At 43.2% G+C, this 19,260-nt stretch overlaps 1 long non-coding RNA gene across 1 annotated transcript; it reads left to right on the plus strand.

The window, feature by feature from the left end:
- The first annotated feature begins 206 nt into the window (after positions 1-206).
- On the plus strand, positions 207-8,943 carry LOC115893862. Its single transcript, XR_004053885.1, has 2 exons — positions 207-600; positions 8,763-8,943. It is a non-coding gene; the product is annotated as an uncharacterized LOC115893862 (long non-coding RNA).
- The last annotated feature ends 10,317 nt before the right edge of the window (positions 8,944-19,260 follow it).

Below are 19,260 nucleotides of genomic sequence, written 5' to 3' on the forward strand. Positions count from 1 at the left end.
CACCAGATCTGCTTAACCCACCTCTAATTTCGACTGCAGCTGGGGTGGACACTTAGGGTTTTTCCAAGGCAGCTGGAAAGTCCGGAGAGTTGACTGTCTTGTGGTCAACTTTCAGCCAACAAAGGTGTTGGGAGGTTGTTGGGGAACCAGTGGACAAATGTCTGTTTCTGTCAGCTGTCCTTTAGAGACTGTGGAGGCCAAGGGAAGATTTCCCCTTCCCGCTTTGAAGGTTCACTGAAAAATCAACTCAGATAAGTTAGATTAATTGGAGATAAGGCACACAAATGTTAGTCACAGGTACCTGGAGCCTTCAGAATGAAGACCCTAGTCTACAGGGGAAACTGTCCATTTTTATGTTTAAATTTAGCCAAGTATGGACAGCCGTGTAGAAATATGATTGGACAAAAGGGGATTGATCAAATGCTAACAGATGCAGTGGGGAAATCCAGCAGCGCCTGTCTGTCTAGATTCCTCTTGCCGTCTCTGAACAGCCTGTCTGTCCAGATTCTTCTTGCCCTTTCTGAACAGCGTTCCTTCCTTCTGAGTATGGGACAGGACCCCCTCTGGAATGGGGATCTTATGACCTACAAGCCAAACAAGGTAAGTCAGATCATTTCTTTATGACCAGTTTTTACATAGAAAGCAGATGGAAAGTTGGAGTAATTTTTTAAGGTTTTATGGTTGGTTTCGGGAAAAGGGGGTTCTGGTTTCTATAAACTGCCTTAGGGAAGAAGGATTCTAGTTTCTATGGCTAGCCTTGGGGGAGAATGGGACTCAGAGACAGAAGGGCAGGAGAAAGCCAGAGAAAAAATTTTGCCGGGGGTGCTTAGGCCTGTAATCCCAGCACTTTGGGAGGCCAAGGCAGGCGGATCACCTCAGGTCAGGAGTTCAAGACCAGCCTGGCCAACATGGTGAAACCCCATCTCTACTAAAAATACAAAAAATAACCAGGCATAGTGGTGACATCTGTAATCCCAGCAACTCAGGAGGCTGAGGCATGAGAACTGCTTGAACCTGGTAGGTGGAAGGTGCAGTGAGCCACCAAGATGGTGCCACTGCATACCAGCCTGGGAGATAAAGTAAGACTCTGTCTCAAAAAAATAAAAAAAAGAAAGAAAGAAAGAAAAGAAAAAAAACTTTTGCTTCTGAGGCCTTCATTTTGGGCTCTTGTTTTCTGATCCAGCAAGACACGGTTCTCAAGTGCGTTCTATAAAGTTCCTTGGGCCAGGTGCGGTGGCTCATGCCTGTAATCCCAGCTCTTAGGGAGGCGGAGGTAGGAGAATAGCTTGAGCCCAGGAGTTCGAGACCTGCCTGGGCAATATAGTGAGACCCTGTTCTCCACAAAAAGGAAAAAAAAAATGACAAAAAAATGAAATAAAGTTCCTTGGAGAGTCCCCAGCTAAAGTCAACCCTCATTTGCCCAGTCCAATAACACACCCTAACACACCCTTTCTTGGCACTGCTCCTCCCCTGGCTCATTCCTCCTTCTCCCTTGCTCCAGTTTCCTGGTGTTACTAAACTCCCAGTCCCCAAGTCCTTGTCTCAGGCTCTGTTTTGGAGAAAGCTCAAACTAAGACATGAAGGATGGTATCTGGTGAAGTCACAGCCTGCTGACTGAGCTAACCAGAATCCTCCAGAAGTGGGCAGCTGACAGATTGCAACAGAAGGGGCCGAAACTCACCAGACATCTAGGGTCAGGGAGTTCTTGGAAAATAGGCTGCCAGTAAGGTACCTATCTCCTGCCCCCTGAACACAGGATTTGAACCTGAGAAAGGGGACTCATCATTTGTCGGAGACCATAGACATATACTTACTTTTAACTGCTCCCAGATGACGGCACATAAAGTTGCCTGGGGTAGACCTAGAACTAGAGGAAAGAGACCAAGAAGCATCACCTGTGAGGCCACCTGGAGTAAATGGGCAGAGGAGAGTGGCCTGACAACATGAGGCTCAGGGAAGTTGGTCTTTTTAAGTGCTTTTTTTTTTTTTTTTTTTTTTAGTTTTTGTGTTTCATTTTTGAACTAGTTTTTTTGTTTTTGCTGTTTGCGTTTTTCTGTTTTTGAGATGGAGTCTCACTCTTGTCGCCCAGGCTGGAGTGCAGTGGTACAATCTTGGGTCACTGCAACCTCCGCCTCCCGCATTAGGCTGGGCGCCGTGGCTCACGCCTGTAATCCCAGCACTTTGGGAGGCCAAGGTGGGCGGATCACGAGGTCAGGAGTTCGAGACCAACCTAACCAACATGGTGAAGCCCTGTCTCTACTAAAAATACCAAAATTAGCCTGGCATGGTGACGCGCGCCTGCAATCCCAGCTACTCAGGAGGCTGAGGCGGTAGAATCGCTTGAACCCAGGAGGCGGAGGTTGCAGTGAGCCAAGATCACACCATTGGACTCCAGCCTGGGCGACAGAGGGAGACACTGCCTCAAAAAAAAAAAACCCTCCACCTCCTGGGTTCAAGCAATTCTCCTGCCTCAGTCTCCTGAATGGCTGGGATTACAGGTGCCTGCCACCAAACCCAGCTGATTTTTGTATTTTTAGTGGAGACTGGGTTTCACCATGTTTGCCAGGCTGATCTCGAACTCCTGACCTCAAGTGATCCATCTGCCTCGGCCTCCCAAAGTGCTGGGATTACAGGAATGAGCCACCGCCCTCAGCTATGTGTTTTGTTCTTTTGAGACAAAGTGTCATTCTGTTGCCCAGGCTGGAGTGCAGTGGCACAATCTTGGCTCACTGCAACCTCCGGTTCCCAGGCTCAAGCGGTCCTCCCACCTCAACCTTCCAAGTAGCTGAGACTTACAGGTGTGTGCCACCATGCCCAGCTAATTTTTGTGTTTTTTGTAGAGATGTGTTTTCGCTCTGTTGCCCAGACTGGTCTCAAACTCCTGGGCTCAAGTGATCCACCCACCTCAGCCTCCCAAAGTACTGGGATTACAGGCATGAGCCTTTTTTTTTTTTTCTATTTCTTTTATTTTCTTTCTTTCTTTTTTTAACTTATTTTTTATTATACTTTAAGTTCTAGGGTACATGTGCACAACGTGCAGGTTTGTTACATATGTATACATGTGGCATGTTGGTGTGCTGCACCCATTAACTCGTCATTTATATTAGGTAAATCTCCTAATGCTATCCCTCCCCTCTCCTCCCACCCCACAACAGGCCCCGACGTGTGATGTTCCCCTTCCTGTGTCCAAGTGTTCTCATTGTTCAATTCCCACCTATGAATGAGAACATGCAGTGTTTGGTTTTCTGTTCTTGCGATAGTTTGCTGAGAATGATGGTTTCCAGCTGCATCCATGTCCCTACAAAGGACATGAACTCATCCTTTTTTTGAGATGGAGTTTTGCTCTTGCTGCCTAGGGTGGAGTGCAATGGCGTGATCTCTGCTCACTGCAGCCTCTGCCTCCCGGGTTCAAGCAATTCTCCTGCCTCCCAGCCTTCCAAGTAGCTGGGATTACAGGAGCCCACCACCACGCCTGGCTAATTTTTTGTACTTTTAGTAGAGATGGGGTTTTGCCGTGTTGGCCAAGCTGGTCTTGAACTCCTGGCCTCAGGTGATCCGCCGGCCTCGGCCTCCCAAAGTGCTGGGATTACATAGGCATGAGTCGCCGCACCTGGCCTTTTTTTTGTTAATGTTGTTCTATGTTGCTTTGACAGAAAACAGTTGCTATCTTGAAACCTAGAAGAGATCATTGGATCAATAAAACACTTTAGAAAGCCAATGGAAAAGTGAACCAAAAACCTGATAAAAAAAAAAAATCACAGTAAAATAAAGACAAATGACCAAGAGAAAAAAATGAAAATGTGAGAGGCATTCGAACCAGAGTGACTCCATCTTGAATAGGGGCTGGGTAAAATAAGGCTGAGACCTCCTGGACTGCATTCCCAGGAGGTTAGTTAGTTGGCAGAAGGTCATAAAGCCCTTGCTGATAAAACAGGTTGTGGTAAAGAAGCTGGCCAAAACCCACCAAAACCAAGATAGCAACGAAAATGACCTCTGGTTGTTATCAGTACTCATTATACACTAATTATAATGCATTCACAGACTAACAGATTCCTACCAACGCCATGACAGTTTACAGATGCCACGGTGACGTCAGGAAGTTACCCTATATGGTCTTAAAGGGGGAGGAACCCTTGGTTCCGTGAATTGCCTGCCCCTTTCCAGGAAAACTCATGAATAATCCACCCCTTATTTAGCATATAATCAAGAAATAACTATGAGTATACACAGTTGAGAAGCCCATGCTGCTACTCTGCCAGTGGAATCGCCATCCTTTTATTCCTTTATTTTCTTTTTCTTTTTCTTTTTTTTTTTGAGACAGAGTTTTGCTCTTGTCGCCCAGGCTGGAGTGCAATGGCACCATCTCAGCTCACTGCAACCTCTGCCTCCCGGATTCAAGCAATTTTCCAGCATTAACCTCCGGAGTAGCTGGGGTTACAGGCACTCACCACCACACCCAGCTAATTTTTGTATTTTTAGTAGAGACAGGGTTTCGCCATGCTGGCCAGGCTGGTCTCGAACTTCTGACCCCAGGTGATCCGCCCACCTCGGCCTCCCAAAGTGTTGGGATTACGGGTGTGAGCCACCACACCTGGCCTTTCCTTTACTTTCTTAATAAACTTGCTTTCGCTTTACTCTATGGACTCACCCCAAATTCTTTCCTGTGCAAGTTTCAAAAACCCTCTCTTGGGGTCTACATTAGAAGCCCTTTCCAGTTACAAAGGGATGTTTATTTCTAGTAGTCAAAAAAGGCAAAGTAGGTCGGGCATGGTGGCTCATGCCTGTAATCCCAGCGCTTTGGGAGGCTGAACAGGGCAGATCATCTGAGGTCAGGAGTTCGAGACCAACCTGGCCAACACGGTGAAACCCTGACTCTATTAAAAATACAGGAATTAGCTGGATTAGGTGGTGGTTGCAGTGAGCCAAGACAGTACCACTGCACTCCAGCCTGGACGACACAGTGAGACTCTGTCTTAAAAAAAAAAAGATGGCAAAAGTGATATGTCAAAATACTATCTTTTGCCTATCAAACTGGTGATGAATTTAAAATGTTAGTGCCTAGCACAGTGTGGCAGATTGCTATTACTATTATCATCATTGTTGTTTTAAGAGATGGGATCTAGCTGTGTTGCCCAGGCTAGACTCTGGGTTCAAGTAGTCCTCCCACCTCAGTCTCCTGAGTAGCTAGGACTACAGGCATGTGCCACAGCACCCAACTCACACTGCCGTTTATTCCCTCAAAATACATTCTATCTTCCATAGTAACAGAATTTCTGATGGCATAAGAATGCTTAGATACAGACTGTATTTCCCAAACTACTCTGTAGCAGATATGGTAATATGACTAAGATCTCACCAATGGAATGTGCCAGGAGTGGTTGTCAGGCCTCTGAGCCCAAGCTAAGCCATCCTATCCACTGTGACCTGCACGTAGACATCCAGATGGCCTGAAGCAACTGAAGATGCACAAAAGAAGTGAAGTGATGACATTCCACTCGTGATTTGTTTCTGCCCCACCCTAACTGACCAACATACTTTGTAATCTCCCCCATCCTTAAGAAGGTTCTTTGTAATTCTCCCCACCCTTGAGAATATACATTGCGAGATCCACTCCCTGGCCACAAAATACTGCTCTTAACTCCACTGCCTATCCCAAAACCTGTAAGAACTAATGATAATCCCACTACCCTTGGCTGACTCTTTTTTCGGGCTCAGCCCACCTGCACCCAGGTGAAATAAACAGCCCTGTTGCTCACACAAATCCTGTTTGGTGGTCTCTTCACATAGATGCGTGAGACAGTGTGGACAGTATATAATAAATAATTTGCTGGCCCAGGAGGTCAAGGCTGCAGTGAGTCATGATTGCACCACTGTACTCCAGCCTGAGTGACAAAGCAAGAACCTTTCTCCCTCTCTCGAGAGGGAGAGTTTTTTTTTTTTTTGGTTTTTTTTTTTTTTTTTTTGAGACTGAGTCTCACTCTGTCACCCAGACTGGAGTGCAGTGGCACTATCTCAGCTCACTGCAACCTTTGCCTCCTGAGTGGAAATGATTCTCCTACCTCAGCCTCCCGAGTAGCTGGGATTACAGGTGTGTGCCACCATGCCAGGCAAATTTTTGTATTTTTAGTAGAGACAGGCTTCACCATGTTGGCCAGGCTGGTCTCAAACTCCTGGCTTCAAGTGATCTGCCTGCCTCAGTCGCCCAAAGTGCTGGGATTACAGGCATGAGTCACCTCGCCTGGTCACAAGATTCTTTCTCAAAACAAACAAAAAGAATTTGTTGGCCTCATTCCTGGTTCCCGGGAGGTAATCTTCAAACCCCTGGAACTTCCTGAGTAAAAAAAGTATCTTTGTTATTCATGATGTCCCCCATGGGTCACACCTGATGGTTTAGGTGACCATGGTTCCTAGGAAGTTTATGCTAGGGTCAGGGTGGAGACTGACTATGCCAGAATGTCCAACCATGTGATAAGACAGCTGGGACTTTGAGTCACCTGATATCAGCCCTACCTCTGGGGACAGCTAGGGTATAAAGGTTGAGTTCAACCTCATGGCCATGATTTAATCAGCCTATGAAATAAAGCTCCAATAGAAAGTCTGGATACTGTCATTTAAGTGAGCTTCCCTGGTTGTCCATACTATGCATATTGATGTGCTGGGAGGGTAGCGGCTCCCTGAGGATGATGGAAGCTTGATGTTTGGGATGCTTCCAGACGTTGCCCTATGCAGCTTTTCCTTTGGCTGATTCTGATTTGTATCTTCCTGCTAACCATATGTATGATGCTATCCTGAATTCTACGAGTTATTGAAACTGCCTTTGCAAAATTATGACTGAGACAGTGAAAGAGACCTAACTTAACCGAATCCATCTTGTTTCTTTCTCTTTTTCTTTTTCTTTCTTTCTTTCTTTCTTTCTTTTTTTTTTTCTTTTTTGAGACAGAATTTCTCTCCGTCACCCAGGCTGGAGTGCAATGGCGTGATCTCGACTCACTGCAACCTCCGCCTCCCGGGTTCAAGAGATTCTCCTGCCTCAGCATCCCAAGTAGCTGAGACTGCAGATGCGCACCGACATGCCTGGCTAATGTTTTGTATTTTTAGTAGAGATGGGTTTTGACATGTTGTCCGGGCTGGTCTTGAACTCCTGACCTCAGGTGGTCCACCCGCCTTGGCCTCCCAAAGTGCTGGGATCACAGGCGTGAGCCACTGCACCCGGCACCCCATCTTGCTTCTAACCTCCAAACAGTCCTTGCTCATTTCTGGGTGTAGGCTGAACTATCTTTGAGAGAAACCCAGTTTGTAGTTAAAACAAAGACATTAACAGCCCTTTCCCAAAGCAGACCTTCTTGCTTGGGAACTAGATTGCATTTGTAGGACACAACATTAGAAATCACGATTTAGGAGTTATGCAACTGGAGGCTACAAGATTATAACCCTCCCTGGACTACTCCTAAGATCAGGGCTTGAGATATTTTGCAGACCCTGTACTTGATGAATCAGCCGGCCCCACCCAGAACAATCAACTGGCTCATCTGATCTTATGGTCCTTACCCAGGAACTGACTCAGCATAAAAAGGCAGCTTCGACTTTCTGTGATTTCATCTCTGACCAATCAGCACTCCTGGCTCACTGACTTCCCCCTACCCACCAAGTTGTCCTTAAAAACTCTGCTCCCTGATTGTTCAGGGAGACTGATTTGAGTAATAAGAAAACTCCAGTTTCCCACACAGCCAGCTCTGTGTGAATTATTCTTCCTCTATTACAATTCCCGTGTCTTGAAAAATCAGCTCTGTCTAGGCAGCGGGGAAGGTGAACCCCTTGCACAGTTACATTATTCTAGAATGACTGAACCTGAGGGAGTAGTGAGGATCCCTGGATTTGTAGTCAGCTGGTTAGAAGTGGGGGTAGTCTGGGAAACCCCAAATTTGCAGCTGATGTCTGAGTCTTCTAGAAGGCTGTGCTCTTTACCTTGTGAAGTTTGGTCAGACTATGAGCAGCTGTTGTCAAAAGTCACTGCAGGCAGGTTTAGGAAAAGTAACAGGAGGTGATGCAGTACCCCTAGGCGAGCAACAACAGGGAGCTCTTATCTTCTCTAGGCCTTAGAGACTGGAGAAAGAAGCAAATAGAAGCTCAGAGAGAATGGCACGGTGCAGACTATCTGACAGGAGCTGTGGCTTTCTTTTCTTTTCTTTTTCTTTTTTTTTTGAGACAGAGTTTTGCTCTTTCACCCAGGCTGGAGTGAAGTGGTGTGATCTCAGCTCACTGCAACCTCCACCCACCGGATTCAAGAGATTCTCCTGCCTCAGCCTCCCGAGTAGCTGAGATTACAGTTGCCCGCCATCACACCTGGCTATTTTTTGTGTTTTTAGTAAAGACAGGGTTTCAGCATGTTGGCCAGGCTGGTCTCGAACTCCTGACCTCAGGTGATCCACCCACCTCAGTCTCCCAAAGTGTTAGGATCACAGGCATGAGCCACTGTGTCTGGCCAGGAGCTGTGGCTTTCAATAAAGGGACACAGGCAACTCCCAGCAAGGAGTGAGCCAGAGCACTCGGTACCCTGATCTTTTGACTACATCCTCTGATCTCCTACTGCAGTCTTCCATTGGCTGAACTAAGCTGTAAGCCAAAGGACAAGGAAATCTATAGAGGTCAGCTCCAAGGCACAGAGCAGAACAGAGCATGGATCTGGAGAGGCTAATATCCAGTTCACTTGCCCCAAACAAAATCATCTGCTCTCTACCGCCTTTCCCTCTCCTTTCTTGCAGAATAAAATCAAATGAGGACCTGGAGGGCCTTTGATCACAGAGTTGGAGACAGTCCCCCAGGGGATGGCAGATGAAGATGAAGGAACTACAGTCCCAGAATGTTTTCAATGAGAACTGCCTCCTCAGCTTGGGGCTTCTTACCTTTAGATTCTTATGTGAAAAAAAAAAAAAGAAATGTCCAGCTTGCTTGAGTAACTGTGTTTTCTGATCTTTTTGCTATGACAGTTTAGCCTATATCCTAACTGATGTCGTTGGTATGGAAGTGATAATCCAGGCTCTCTGCTACATTGGAGAGAGGGTAAATGGGTACAATATCTCTCAAAGACAATCGAACAAGATGTGTCAGGAGCTTTAAAAGTTTAGTTTGTGATTGTATTTCTTGGAGTTTAAGAAAATAGAAATATTGGCACAAGTATATTCAATTACATACCATTGATGTGATTTTCATAAAAAATCAAGAATAGAAGCAGCCCAAAAATATATACAATAAAAGAGGACAAGGCCGGGCACGGTGGCTCAAGCCTGTAATCCCAGCACTTTGGGAGGCCGAGACGGGCGGATCACGAGGTCAGGAGATCGAGACCATCCTGGCTAACACGGTGAAACCCCGTCTCTACTAAAAAAATACAAAAAACTAGCCGGGTGAGGTGGTGGCGCCTGTAGTCCCAGCTACTCGGGAGGCTGAGGCAGGAGAATGGCGTGAACCCGGGAGGCGGAGCTTGCAGTGAGCTGAGATCCGGCCACTGCACTCCAGCCTGGGCGACAGAGCCAGACTCCGTCTCAAAAAAAAAAAAAAAAAAAAAAGAGAACAATTAATAGATTATGGTCCAGGCTGGCCAATGTGCAAAACCTGTCTGTACTAAAAAAAAAAAAAAAAAAAAAAAAAAAAAAAAAAATCCCCAAAATAGTAGCCAGACGTGGTGACACACACCTGTAATCCCAGCTACTCAAGAGGCTAAGACACAAGAACCACCTGAGCCTGGAAGCAGAGGTTGCAGTGAGCCGAGATTGTGTCACTGCACTCCAGCCTGGGTGACAGGGTGAGACTCTATCTCAAAAAAAAAAAAAATAGATTATGGTTCATCCATATATGATGTTATATGATACAACCACTACAAATGTTTCTTATTTATTCTTTTATTTTATTTTGTTTATTTTGAGACAGAGTCTTGCTCTGTCACCCAGGCTGGAATGAAGTGGTATGATCTCAGCTCACTGCAACCTCTGCCTCCTGGGTTCAAACAATTCTCCTGCCTCAGTCTCCTGAGTAGTTGGGATTACAAGCACATGCCACCATGCCTGACTAACTTGTATTTTTAATAGAGATAAGGTTTCACCATATTGGCCAGGCTGGTATCGAACTCCTGACCTCAGGTGATCCGTCTGTCTTAGCCTCCCAGAGTGCTGGGATTACAGGCATGAGCCACCACACCTGGCCATTTATTCATTTATTTTAGGGACAGGATTTCACTCTTGCTCAGGCTGGAATGCAATGGCACCATCATAGCTCACTGTAACCACGAATCCCTGGGCTCAAGCCATGCTTCTGCCTCAGCCTTCCAAGTACCTAGAACTACAAGCATGCATGACCAACCATTCCCCAATAATGTTTAAATACATATTTGTTTAAAGATGGGGTCTTTTTATGTTGTCCAGGCTGGTCTCAAACTCCTGGGCTCAAACGTTCCTCCCACCTTGACCTCCCTATGTGCTGGGATTACAGGGCAAGTCACTGCACCTGGCCACAAATGACTTTTATATAGAGTTTTAAACATGAGAAGATGCTAATAACATAATGTTAAGTGAAAAATTGGGATGTAAAAATATCATCTCAATTGTGTCAATATTCAAGGAAAACAGACAAATGAAATATGCCAAAATGATAACAGTTATTGTCTCTGGATTGTGGGCAATATCTTTCCCGTTATTTCTACTTTTGTTTTCTTCCCAGTGTTCCTACAATAACTATATGTTATTTTTTTTTAAAAAAGACAAAATGTCCTGTTAAAAAGTATCCATGAAGAAATAAGTATCCATGAACAAGGAAAAATCTGTCTAGTACAATTTCATCAATGTCCATGTGTCTTAGTCCCTTCGGGCTACATAAAAGAATACCATAGATTGGGTGGCTTATAAATGACAGAAATTTATTTCTCACAGTTCTGGGGTCTAGGAAGTCCAAGATCAAGACACCAGCACAGTTGGTGTCTAGTGAGGACATACCTACCATTCCACAGACGGCATCTTCCAGCTGTTTCCTCACGTAGTGGAAGAGGCGAATGGGGCTCTCTAGAGTCTCCTTTTTTTAGAGGCATTAATCCCATTCATGAGGCTCCATCCTTATGAATTAATCATCTACCAAGGGCCCCACCTCTTAATGCCATCACATTGGGGATTACAATTTCAACGTATGAATTTTGGGGGACACAAACATTAAGTCTTTGGCACCATGTGATTCTGTCTCACTTGCCTTTCCTAGTGCCTGAATTTGGTTCTGATTTCATATCTCTGAGACCTGCCCCATCTTCACTGTTTTCTAGTTGTAACATAGGTTGTTAACCTTGAATTTTCTTTTCAACTTCTCTCGTGATTTGAAGGATATTCTAGTGCTCATCCATAGCTTCTCTGATATGGACTCCCACAGTTACCTGGGTGATGACCTTGTTAGAGCCTACCTCCTAACTCCCAACACATCCCTTTCAGAATTATTTACCACCAAATCCTTTTCATCCCTCAGAAGTCTGGGTTCTGTTTATTTACAAGGTGCATCTCTAGCTACTATGGAAAGTTTGATCCATGTCAACAATGGTGGCAGGGTGGGAAGTGACAAGATCCCGGGATCTGTAGGGAAATGCAGACCAATTTTCAGCACCAAGGAGAGTTCTGAGGGAGCTGTCTCTGGGATGATCTCCTCATGACAGAATCCCTGTACCCTGGGGAGCTCATAAATACCCTGTAGGTCATATCCACAGGGAAGAATTATGTATTATATCCCTAGGGTATCAAATGATTTCATCTTCCTATGTTAACTATAAGTGACTGGTAGTGGCTTCCCAAAGAGCTCTCTTGGGGAGAACAATGAAATCTTGTATACGTTTAACAGGGAATTGTTCCAAGATTGATTAGTGACTAATTAATTAATTTACATAGGTGGAAAATGAGTGAGCCGTGAAATGGTTGCTAGGCATTTGCCAATGCTAGTCTAACCCTTAGAATATCATGATTCTTAGCTGAATAAAGCAATCCTATCCTTCAAAAATCCTAATTCTTCATATTTGTTTTTGGCAAATATCTTGCTGCAGGCTTGAACTTGTGCTTCCCTTATTGACAGTTTTCTCTATTATCTTCCACTAGATGACTGAGTGCCTCACTTTTTCTGTTGAATACTTTGGTTCCCTGAACCCTAATCCACCAAGCTGCGACCTTGGACTTCTATTTTGGCTTTGATATCCTCCCAGGTGTCTGCCATTATCTATGACAGTCTGCATCCTAAGAGTGGTGTTATTTCAATCTAGATGGACTTTTCTCCCAGTCACCAGAACTGCGACACCTCTTTGCTTGCCTCTGTTTATGTTAATCAAGGGATCAACCCTAGGATATGAATTCCATCCCAGGCCGGGAGCAAACACCTAGGCACCTTTGGGTTCTTTGATTTGATCTCTTTTCCTCCTGCTTTACTTTTCCATTTGTCTTTCCAGTACTGACCATGCTGAATGCTAGCATCCTCCTGCCTACTCTTCTCTATTTTCCTTGAATACTGAGGAGCTCCAATTTAGAAAAGGCTACATTCAGAGCATGCTCCAACCCCTAATCACCATCTCACCTATCTCCTATCTGGACTCCTGGCAGGATGCTCAGACTGCAAACACAAATATAGACCTCTGTGCCTGGCAAAACAAGACATTGATCTCATGGGTCTCAGCCCCATTTCTTGTTCCCTCTGGGTATCTGTGTTCAGGACTCCCCCACAGCCTTCTCAGTCCCATTCACTGAGAGACCCTCAAGGGTCAAAGACCAGGGATGCTTCCCTATGTAGAAAGGAGGAACAGATCATGCTGAAATGGGTCTCCGGGATCTCCTACACATCTTGAAGTCATTTTCCCTTTGTATGTAATCGGAGACTCTGACATCTTGGCTTCCCTATTATAACAGGCAGCCCGGGCTGTTGGTCAGAATGGAGGGACTGGGGCCCTATGGGAATCTGGGTACAACGATCAGCAGGATCTTGAGGAAGCAGCTGAGCACAGAGCCGCACTGTTGCCTGCAGGTTCAACTTCCACAGTCTTTTGCTCTTTCTCTTTTTTCTGTCTCTCTCAGAACACCAGGCTTCGTGTCTTCCCTTTTCTTACTCCTCCTTTTCTTACTCCTCCCTCTGTTCCCTTCTGCTGTTCTTCCTTGAAAATAACTTTTGATGAATCTTGTTCTTATTTTAAAGTGATCTTTTTATTTGGAAAATACAGTAAAACATCAACAACTGATAATTCCATCAACCAGAGGTATCCACTCTTACCACCCTGCCATATTCTTCCAGTCTCTTTCCTTTTTTTTCTCTTTCTTTTAACAGAATGATTTCAAATTTGTTTATTATATGCAACAATAAATGATCCCATCTTGGTTGTCAAATATTTCAACCATAGAAATACGGACAGTAAAATTGAAGTGTTCCCTTTATACTCCTCCAACTTCAACTCCTTCTTAGAGGTAATCACTGCAATCTTTTGGGTTGTATATATTCTGGGTACTTAAGTTTTACATGCTTATGTATTAAATGAAAATTGTGTTCAGCCTTGAAAGAGACTGATGGAAGTAGAAATAGAAGCAGAGGAGCGTATTGTTTTCTCATGGAAAAGCAGTCTGAAGGCAGGTACCACAGCAGCTTCATGGTTGTCAGGGACCTGGACTCCTCTGAACTTTCTGCTCTTCTATTCTTAGCGTTGGCTTCTATGACCCCATGGTCCAAGATGGCTGTGGGAATTCCAGCCATCATGTTCTTATTCAAGAAAGAAGGAAGGGCCAGATGTGGTGCCTCCTGCCTGTAATCCCTGCACTTTAGAAGGCTGAGACAAGGGGATTGCTTGAGCCCAGGAGTTCAAGACCAGTTCAAGACCAACATAGAGAGACCCCCATCTCTACCCTCAACAAAAAAATTAGCTGGGCACGGTGGTGCGCACCTGTAATCCTAGCTATTTGGGAGGCTGAAGTAGGAGGATTGCTTGAGCCCAGGAATTCAAGGCTGCAATAAGCTGTGATTGTATCACTGCCCTCCAGCTTGGGCAACAGAGTGAGACCCTATCTCAAGTTAAAAAAAAAAAAGGAAAGGAGGGAGAAGGAAAGATGGAATGACAAAGAGAGAATGTCTTGGCTATCAGTTTTCCTTTTAATGAGCCTTCCCAGAAGACTGTCGTAATAACTTCTGTTTATATGTTATTGGACAGAACTTAGTCATATAGCTACCTAGCTACAAATGAGGCTGGGATCTGTGGTCTTTTAGCTAGTTATGTTGTACTTCTATTACTAAGGAAGAAAGGAAAACGACACTAGCTAAATAATTACATATTTCTGTCACAATGTATATTTTTTATTTTTACATAAATGTGATTATATCATATTTATAGATTTTCAACTTCATTTTTTCACATTCACTTTACCTTGAGAATTTTTTCAATATCATAATACATAGTTCTCTCCTAGTCTTTTAAACTGACATCTAGCATTTCATCAGTTTATATTATGATTTATTTAACTACTCCTCTATTGATAAAAATTTAAGTGCAGACTCTTTGTGCAATGATTCTGCAGAATAGATTCCTGAAAAAAGTTTGCTCAAAGAGTAGGCACATTTAAAGTTTGGATAGATACTGCCAAGTTATCATCCAAAAATGTTTTATAAATTTACAGATCTGCCAACCATATATAAAAGGACTTGTTTTTTTCATATTATCTCCATCACTGGATATCATTATTTTATAGTTTTATTAATTTGGAGGTAAAATGTCATTGAATATTTTAATTTCTAATTTCTATAATTATTTAAAGTTTAGGTGAATTTTACATTTGTTCATAATTATTTGTATTTCTTCTTTTTGAATTTACTGTTCAGTTTTTTTTGCCCTTTTTTTATTGAGTTGTTTCTGACAGATTTGTAGTAGCTCTTTATAGATACTGAGTATCGATCTTTTATCTGTTATATACATTACAAATACTTCTCTCATTCTGTTGGTTTCCTCTTAATATTATTTATGTGATATTTCTTTATACAGAAATTTTTTACGTATTGTCATATCTGTCCATCTTTTTCATATAAGCTTGTTGTCTTTTTAAAGGAGATTTTGCTGCCATGAAATTATGAAAATATTTCTCATGGAAGTTTTTCTGACAAGAGATTTAAAAAATATTCTTCTACTTTTTCTTCTTAAATTTTTATATTTATTTTTAAAATTCCATGTTTTTCATTGGTCCATTCTCCCATCAATACCATGGAGTGTTAATAACTGTAATGTTGTACTTTGGTAGCTTCTAGTGAAAATCTTCATTATTGTTGTCTTTTTAAAGTTTCTTGGCTATTCTTATACATTTCCTCCTGCAAAAACTTTAGGACCATAAATCAGTAATCAAAACTTTCCTAACAAAAAATAAGCTCATGACAGCCATTTTCACAGCCAAATTCTAACAGATGTACAAAGAACTGGTACCAACCCTATTGAAACTGTTTCAAAAGATCAAGGAGGAGGGAATCTTCCCTAACTCATTCTACAAAGCCAGTATTGCCCTGATACCAAGGCCAGGCAAGAACACAACAAAGAAAGGAAACCACAGGCCAATATCCTTGATGAACACAGATGCAAAAATCCTCAACTAAATACTAGTGAACTCAATTCAATAGTACATCAAAAAGATAATATACTATGATCAAGCAGGCTTTATTCCAGGGATGCAGGGATGGTTCAACGTATGCAAATCAATAAATGTGATTCACCACATAAGTAGAGTAAAAACAAAAAGCATATGATCATCTCAATAGATGCAGAAAAGGCATTCAATAAAATTCCGCATCCCTTCATGATAAAAATCCTCAACAAAGTAGGCATAGAATAAATATACCTCAAAATAGTAAAAGCCACATAAGATAAACCCATAGCCAATGTCATACTGAAAGGGAAAAAGTTAAAAGCATTCCCCCTAAGAAATGGAAAAAGACACAACTCCCATTCAACATAGTACTGGAAGTTCTAGCTAGAGCAATCAGGCGAGAGAAAGAATAAAAGGCATCCGCCAGGCACAGTGGCTCACTCCTGTAATCCCAGCACTTTTGGAGGCCCAGGCGGGTGGATCACATGAGGTCAGGAGTTTGAGACCAGCCTGGTCAACATGGCAAAACCCCGTCTCTACCCAAAATACAAAATCTAGCCAGGCGTGGTTGCAGGCGCCTGTAGTCCCAGCTACTCAGGAGGCTGAAGCAGGAGAATGGTGTGAACCCAGGAGGTGGAGCTTGCAGTGAGCCGAGATTGCGCCACTGCACCCAAGCACAGCGACAGAGTGAGAGACTTCATCCAAAAAAAAGAATAAGATGCATCCAAATTGGAAAAGAAGAAATCAAATTATCTCTGTTGAATGATTGTATGGTCTTCTACCTTGAAAACCCTAAAAAATCCTCCAAAAGATTCCTAGATTTGATAAATGTCTTCAGCAAATTTTCAGGATGCAAAACCAACACACAAAGATCAGAAAGATCAGTAGCATTCCTATATACCAATAACAAGTTGCAAACCAAATCAAAACCTCAATCCCATTTATAATAGCTACAAAACACACACACACACACACACACACATACCCCTGGTAACACATTTAACCAAAGAGGTGAAGATCTCTACAAGGAGAACAACAAAATACTAATGAAAGAAATCACAGATGACACAAACAAACGGAAAAACACCACATACTTGTGGATTGGAAGAATCAATATCATAAATGATGATATTGCCCAAAGCAATATTCGGATTCAATGCACTTCCTATCAAATTGCCAATGTCATTTTTCAGAAGAAAAAACAATTCTAAAATTCATATGAGGCCAGTGCCATAGTTCATGCCTGTAATCCTAGCACTTTTGTAGGCTGAGGCAGGTGGAACACTTGAGGTCAGGAGTTTGAGACCAGCCTGGCCAACATGGTGAAATCCTGTCTTTACTAAAAGTACAAAAACTAGCTGCATATAGTGGCATACGCCTGTAGTCCCAGCTACTTGGGAGGCTGAGGCAGGAGGATCGCTTGAACCCAGGAGGCAGAGGTTGCAGTGAGCCTAGATTGTGCAACTGCACTCCAGCCTGGGAAACAGAGCAAAACTCTGTTTCAAAATAAAATAAAATAAAATTCATATGGAACCAAAAAAGAGCCTGAATAGCCAAAGCAGTCCTAAGCAAAAAGAACAAAGTTGGAGATATCATGTTACCTGACCTCAAATTATATGACAAGGGTATAGTAACTAAAACAGGATGGTACTGGTATAAAAATAGCCACATAGCTCAATGTAACAGAAGAGAGCACCCAGAAATAAAGCCACATACCTACAACCAACTGATTTTCAGCAAAGCCCACAAAAATACACATTGGGGAAAAGGACACCCTATTCAATAAAGGGTGCTGGGAAAATTGGGTAGCTGCATGCAGAAGAATGAAACTAGACCCATATCTTTCACTGTATACAAAAAGTAACTCAAGATTGATTAAAGACTTAAGTGTAAGACCTAAAACTATAAAAATCCTAGAAGAAAACCTAGGAAGTTTTCTGGACATTAGCATAGCCAAATGATTTATGACTAAGACATCAAAAGCACAAAAAACAAAAACAAAATAGACAAATGGGGCTCAATTAAACTAAAAAGCTCCTGCATGGCAAAACAAATAATAAACAGAGTAAACAGACAACCTAAAGAATGGGAGAAAATATTTGCAAGCTGTGCATCCAACAAAGGACTAATAGCCCAGATCTACAAGGAACTCAAACAACTCTACAAGAAAAAACAAATGACTCCATCAAAAAGTAGGCAAAGACCATGAGCAGGCATTTTTTTAAAGAAGGCCTACAAGTAGCCAACAAATGTATGAAAAAATGCTCACCGCAGTTTCCGCCTCCCGGATTCAAGTGATTCTCCTGTGTCAGCCTCCCGAGTAGCTGCGACTACAGGCGTCTTCCACCACACATGGCTAATTTTGTATTTTCAGTAGAGATGGGGTTTCACCATGTTGGCCAGGCAGGTCTCAAACTCCTGACCTCAGGAGATCCACCCACCTTGGCCTCCCAAAGTGCTGGGATTACAGGCGTGAGCCACCGTGCCCAGTCAAGATTAATTTTTTTTAGAGCAGTTTTAGGTTCACAGCAAAATTGAGAGGACGGTATAGAAATTTCCCATATATCCCCTGCCCCTCATATGCAGAACACCCCATACCATCAACATCCCCTACCAGAGTGGTCCATTTGTTAACAACCAACGAACCTGTACTGAGACATCAGTATCACTCAGTCCATAGTTTAGCTCAGGGTTCATTCTTGGTGTTGTAAATTCTATGGGTTTGGACAAATGTATAATGGCATGTGTCCACCATTATAGTATCATATGGCACATTTTCACTGCCCCCAAAATACTCTGTGTTCTGCCCATTCCTCCCTTCCCACTTCTCTGATCTTTTTACTGCCTCCATAAGTCTAAACTGATTTGACATTTAACACTACCACTAACAATATATGAGAATTTCCGTTGCTCTGCGTGTTTTCCTCTGCAAGCTTTATAGTTTTAAGTTTCATGTTTAGGGTTTTTTGTTTTTGTTTTAGAGATGGGATCTTGCTCTCTTGCCCAGGCTGGAGTGCAGTAACACTACTATAGCTCACTGCAGTCTCCAACGCCTAGGTTCAAGCAATCTTCCCATTTCAGCCTCCTGAGTAGCTGGGATTGCAGGTATGAGCCACTGTACCCAGCTATGGTTAGGTTTTTTTTTTTTTTGAGGCGGAGTCTCGCCCTGTCGCCCAGGCTGGAGTACAGTGGCGCGATCTCGGCTCACTGCAAGCTCCGCCTCCCGGGTTTACGCCATTCTCCTGCCTCAGCCTCCCGAGTAACTGGGACTACAGGCGCCCGCCACCTCGCTAGGCTAGTTTTTTTGTATTTTTTTTAGTAGAGACGGAGTTTCACCATGTTAGCCAGGATGGTCTCGATCTCCTGATCTCGTGATCCGCCCGTCTCGGCCTCCCAAAGTGCTGGGATTACAGGCTTGAGCCACCGCGCCCGGCCTGCTTAGGTTTTAAAAAATATGTATTTCAGGTCAATTTTTGTGTATGATGTGAAATGGGTAAAAGTTTATTTTTCCATATGGATATCCAGTTGTCCCAGTTCCATTTGTTGACAAGACTTACCTTTCCCCATTGGATTACTTTGGTGCTCTTATTTAAAATTAAGTTTTTGAGCTCTCTATTTTGTTCCATTGATACATTGTTGCCCTTATAGT

This window comes from Rhinopithecus roxellana, chromosome 16 (assembly GCF_007565055.1).
Source record: "Rhinopithecus roxellana isolate Shanxi Qingling chromosome 16, ASM756505v1, whole genome shotgun sequence".
Classification (NCBI taxonomy): Eukaryota; Metazoa; Chordata; class Mammalia; order Primates; family Cercopithecidae; genus Rhinopithecus; species Rhinopithecus roxellana.